This window comes from Rhinoraja longicauda, chromosome 8 (assembly GCF_053455715.1).
Source record: "Rhinoraja longicauda isolate Sanriku21f chromosome 8, sRhiLon1.1, whole genome shotgun sequence".
Classification (NCBI taxonomy): domain Eukaryota; kingdom Metazoa; phylum Chordata; class Chondrichthyes; order Rajiformes; family Arhynchobatidae; genus Rhinoraja; species Rhinoraja longicauda.
This window is the reverse complement of record NC_135960.1, coordinates 39,068,967-39,074,966: the sequence shown is the minus strand read 5'-3', so window position 1 is coordinate 39,074,966 and position 6,000 is coordinate 39,068,967. Positions and strand designations below refer to the sequence as shown.

Below are 6,000 nucleotides of genomic sequence, written 5' to 3'. Positions count from 1 at the left end.
AACAGGTTTGTAGGTAAATTGGCTTGGTATAAGTGTAAATTGGCCTGTAGTGTGTGTAGGATAATGTGCAGGGACCGCTAGTCGGTGCGGACTCGGTGGGACGCTGTTTCTCTAAACTAAACTCGATGCATTTACCCTATCTATTCTCCTCATGATCTTATACACTTCTATAAAATCATCCATCATCCTCCTGCTCTCCAATGAATAAAGTCCTGACAACATCCTTGTAAATCTCTGCACTCTTTCCAGCTCAACAACATTCTTCCTATAACAGGGTGACCCAAACTGAACACAATACCCCAAATGTGGCCTCACCGAAATCTTATACAACTAACTTATCAAATCTCAATTGGATTTTCCTTAATGTTATCTGCCAGAGCCATCTCCTGCCACCTTCTTACCCTCCTGATTTTCTTAAGTATGACTTGATCAACACCCTTGCAGTGAAATAATTTAAGATCTGTGGCATGGCACATTGGGCAGGAATTCTCACGGATAAAAACTGAATTTCAGGGATTAATGGCTGAGAATGGGAGGGCTACAATTAAGGTGTTGAGTTGTTCAACTGGCTTTGTGCAGCTCGCTGGTAAGGGAACAGCCTCTGTTACAACATTAAGAGAAGCTGGGGTGTTGATGGCCTGTTGATTGCATTTACCATCGTATTGTTGAGTATCATTGGATGGGATTCTGTTGGGGTCTTTAGCCAAGATGTGATGGGTGCACTTAAGCATTGACTTTTAAGGGTGCTTGCAGTTTCAAAGTCACCAAGGAACTTGTCCTACTGCAGGATGAAAGGTCTGCCTGCTATTTCTTACTTGGTGCTGATGTATGTGATGATTATGCATGTATCTCACAAAGAATGAACAAATATGATTACAGAGATGAAAAATGGTTGCTATTTTACACTGCAGATCAATGACTTTATTTTGACTGAGGGCAAATCACATTGTAAGTCAGCAGCAGAACTTTCTGCCAGAGAAATCCATTGTGACTGACCTTTGTGATGCATTGAAGCATCAAACAAGATATTTTGCTTTAGGTGCTGGAGTAAGTCACACTCAGAAACCTCTCTCAGAATTAAGATCGTCATTGACTGGCCTACGGCAGATGCTATGGCAGTCTACCATTCCCGCAGAAAGGTCTTTGCGTATTTTCCATTTTTGACATTAGACATTTGCTGAAATATTTGGTTCTGTAGTCACAAGTTTCACTATTCCAAATGTGGCACCATCTGTGAGTGGAAATAAGGAAAATAAGTTTTAAAAGTTCAACTATATCTTGCAATGGCTAGCCATTGAATCATTATTAATAGCCGTCATTAGCCACAAGCCTCCACAACATCACGCCCACATATATACCAGTAATGTATTTTGGGAATCAATAGTTCCTTCAAAGGATACATGAAACATAAGCTAAAGTGTAGAAGGGAAAAGACAAGTTATTTCCATGTCATTGTTTTCATCCTGGGGACATTACCAAGCACTTTGCAGCCAATGAAGAAATTACCTAATGCATGGAAATGCACATCGAATCTGCCTACCCTCAGCAATATCAATTACATGAAAAAACAGCCATCTGTTTTATTGACACTGGTTGGACAAATATTGGCAGGAAAATGGGGGAGCCCTCTATTTCTTTTTCAAATAAAACATTAACAAGTTTGACAATCATTTTTAAAATGTGAAAATATAAATTGATCTCATGATGAGTACAAAGTAGGAAATTATTATTTAATATTAAATTATTGTGGCTCGAGTCAAGAATGTTTAATTATCATAAGTACCGAAATGGAACAATGAAATTCTTACTTCCAGCAGCATAACAGGTCTGTAAACACAGTACTCAATAGATTACATCATAAAACAAACAAAAAATGTTTGTTTAAAAAACCCAATATTAGTGCAAAACAAAACCAAAGTGCAACAAAGCGGTGGTATTCTTGCTTCTGAGTTAGAGTATCATGGTTCAACTCCCTGAACAGTGATGTGAACATAAAATCTAGACTGATACATTGGTGAAGCTGCATTATTGGAGGAGCTGTCTGAGGCTGTCTGTATCTGCCTCTTTTATGGATACAAAAGATCTGTTGAAATGATTTTGAATCAGAGTAGGTGAGTTCTCCCTGCTGTTCTAATCAATGTTTTGTCTTACAACCTGTATTATAAGTTAAAATAAACAGCACAAGAATTTGCATGGTGGCGCAACGGTAGAGTTGCTGCCTTACAGCGAATGCAGCATCAGAGACCCGGGTTCAATCCTGACTATTGCCCCAGGTGCTGTCTGTATGGAGTTTGTACGTTCTTCCCGTGACCTGCTTGGGTTTTCTCCGAGATCTTCGGTTTCCTCCCACACTCCAAAGACGTACAGGTATGTAGGTTAATTGACTTGGTAAACGTAAAAATTTGTCCTTAATGTGTGTAGGATAGTGTTAATATGCGGGGATCGCTGGTCGGCGCGGACCCCGTGGGCTGAAGGGACTGTTTCCGTGCTGTATCTCTAAACTAATCTAAACTAAATTCTCTTTTACATTCATGGGGGGAGAGAAACAATTAAGTTTACATTATTTCACTATTTTCTGCTTTTATTTCGTTTTCAGCATCTGGGATTGTTTTGTTTATGCATATTACAAATTGTCCAGTCATTTTATCACACTTTTGTTTGTAAACCCTGGTATCACACATTGGTTGCCATGTTCCCAAAGTGCAGTCGTGGTATTTCTTTGGTTACAGAGCTCTTTGAATATTCTTAGATCATGAAAAATGCTATAAAGAATGCTTATTTTTGTTCGTAACCATAGTACTTGAATTGACTTTAATATCCTCGAGCAATAATGATGTTTTCATCATTTTCAGGGAATGATATATGACTAGAAATGCTTCAGCTCTTGTTACAGAAATTAAAGTGGCACTGCTTGGGGTGCAGGCATGCTTGGCTTGTCCTCATGCTTTTCTATCAGCCTTATGATGCAGGACACATTTGTCTTTGAGTGTTGCAGTAGTGCAGGTTGTTATCAACTGAACACCTTGCAACTACTCATTTGATCCTGTGCATAGACAGGACCAACTCTTAAAGGGCGGACATAGACATTGAAGTCTGTACTTTCTGAGGAGGCTCCGCTCTTTCAGTGTCTGCAGTAAGATGCTGCAGATGTTCTACCAATCGGTGGAGTCCAGTGCCATCTTTTTCACTGTTGTGTGCTGGGGTAGCAGGGCGAAGGACGTGATCGCCAACAGAATTAACAAGCTCATCAGGAAGGCTGGCTCCATCCTGGGAATGGAGTTAGATTCACTGGAGATGGTCTTCAAACTGCGGAGCATCTTAGACAATACAGCTCACCCTCTCCATGATACACTGATTAACCTGAGGAGAACCTTCAGCAACAGACTGGTTCCACCAAGATGCAGCACAGAACGTCACAAGAGATCCTTTTCCCCTGTTGCTATCAAACTGTGCAACTCCTCCCCCTTCTGTCGTGTGCCTTCACCACATTTTTCAGGAGTATATCAGATTCTTAATAATCTTTATGAAAAAAACATTTTCCTCAACTGGCGATAATCTTTTTATCATTTAACTTAATATTTGCAGGTTATTGGTCCCTCACCTAAACCTAATAGGTCTTTTCTATTGACATTTTGTTGCAGCTAATTAGCTCAGGCCCAGCTGACTCTCTGCGAGCTCACAGCAGTCCCATTTCCCTGCTTATTCCCTGTAACCTATTTTCTCTCAGGCAAACCATTAACTCCCCTCTGATTCTCCTACAACCCATTAACACTGGGAATAATTTACAGTTCCAATTAACCAACTACCGGCACATCTTTGGGATGCGGGAGGAAACCAGAGACTTTGGGACAAATCACATGGACTCTTGGAGAATGTACATACTTCACACCCAAGATAGCACCCAAGGTTGAAATCAACCTACTATCTCAGGAGCTATAATGCAATACCACCACCTGCTGTGTTATTATAGAACCATAAAGTATTCTGCATGGAAACATAGGCCTTCAGCCCCCCAAATCCCAAATTATCAAGCAGCCATTCACACTAATCCTGTTTTATTCTCCCCACATATCCATCAACCCCACCCAGATTCTACCATTCACCTACAATTTGCAATGGAAAAAGTAACTTTCCAGCCTGTATGTCTTAGGGAAGTTGGAGGAAACCCATGTGGTCACAAAATGAATGAGAATATTCCGCACAGTAGGCATCTGAGGATATGATTGAACGTGGGTCATTGGAGCTGTGTGTCAGTAGCTCCACTTGTGGTACCACTATACCACCACATCATGCACTGCCTATGTACCTTTAATACTAAGGTCTGCAGGAACGATCCCTTCGTCTCCTCTCTTGATGTCCACTTACTTGTCGATCCTGCCATCAGCCTTCTGCTGGAACTCCTGCTTGTGCGGCTCACCCAATGAGACTGACACTGAACCACTGGGACAAAAAGGTAAAAAATGAAGGGGTTTCTTAAGCACTCAAAATGCTATGCTTGTACCTTAGCCTCCACTCCTGTGGTCCCAGCATGCCTCCAAGCTTGAGTGCAACTGAATCCACCACAAAGATTAAAGTTGTACTTCTAACATGTGATGCCTGAGGTGTCATCCAAGGCAGCTTGCCTTGTCATGAGTGACCCATTCTGTTTCCTATGCGGGCATGTGTGATACAATATCAGCAGAATGTATCGGAACATGAGTTGCATGGAAGTTGATATTGGCCTTTTCCGTAATGTGCTTGGAAATGCAGGGGTAATGCATGCTGTATACAATGTGTATTTTGGCTGTGCCAAAGTAATTTGCATGTTAAATTGGTGGGATTCAGTTAAGCAGTGCCTTAACATAAATTCCAACTAAACATAACTAATTTAAAAAAGCACTTAACATTGGAGAAAAAAAATATTTTCAGTTGAATGAAATCCAAATTAATTAGTGTAATGAAACAATCCTAATGCAGTTGTCAACATTATTGATTATCTCTTTGTTTCATGGTCAAAGCTCTGCACATGTACTACAAATTATACAAAGTTTCATATAACATTGAATATAGGATAATACTGCACGGGAGCAGGCTCTTTGGCCCATAATATTTGTGCTGAACCTGATGCCAAATTAAATGAACCTCCTCCATTTGCATATGATCCATGTCCCTCTATTCCCTGCCTAGGCATTTGCCTTTCTAAAGAATAATTAAATGTCACTATCATCTCTGCTTCCACCACTGTTCCTGCCATGGGTTCCAGGCACCCATCACTGTGTGTGTAAAAAACTGGCCTCGCACATTATTTTAAACTTTGTCTCCCTAATCTTAAACCAAGACCCTCCAGTCTTTAGCATTTTCACCCAGAAAAAGGTTGTGATTGTCTAAAGATCCTCTCATAATGTTATATATTTCTATCTAGGCTCCCCTCAACCTCTGACATTCCAGCTACTGCCCTCTAATCCAGGCAGTATTCTGCTAAACTTCTGCACTCTCTGTAAAGGTTCCATATCCTTTCTGCAATGGGGCAACCAGAACTATACACAATATTCGAAATGTGGCCAAACCAAACTTTTATGAAGCTGTAACATGACTTACTGACTCTTATATTAATGTTCCAACCGACGAAGGCAAGCATATCATGTGACTTCTTTGCCACTTTATCTACTTGATTTTACCACTTTCAGGGAGCGATGGACTTGGATCCCAGATTCCTCGGCACATCAATGCTGTTCAAGATCTTGCCATTAATTCTAAACTTTTCCCTTACATTCCATCTCCCAAAGTGCTACACCTCATACTTGCTATAGGTTAAACTCTATCTACCCATATCTGTAGCTGATCTATATCCTGCTGTATTTTCTGATTGCTCCTTTCACTCTCTGCAACTCCTTCACTTTAGGTGTGGTCTGTAAACCTATTAACCAAACGACTTACATTTACATCCAAGGTAGACACAAAATGCTGGAGTATCTCAGCGGGTCAGGCAGCATCTCGGGAGAGAAGGAATGGGTGACATTT

General features: G+C 40.7%; 1 long non-coding RNA gene across 1 annotated transcript in view; it reads left to right on the top strand.

Moving 5' to 3' along the window:
• The first annotated feature begins 1,978 nt into the window (after positions 1–1,978).
• LOC144596259 (uncharacterized) overlaps positions 1,979–6,000 on the top strand; it is a 36,539-nt gene continuing 32,517 nt past the window's right edge. The window contains exon 1 of the long non-coding RNA XR_013547580.1: positions 1,979–2,111. This is a non-coding gene — a long non-coding RNA (uncharacterized LOC144596259). The remainder of the gene's footprint in view (positions 2,112–6,000) is intronic.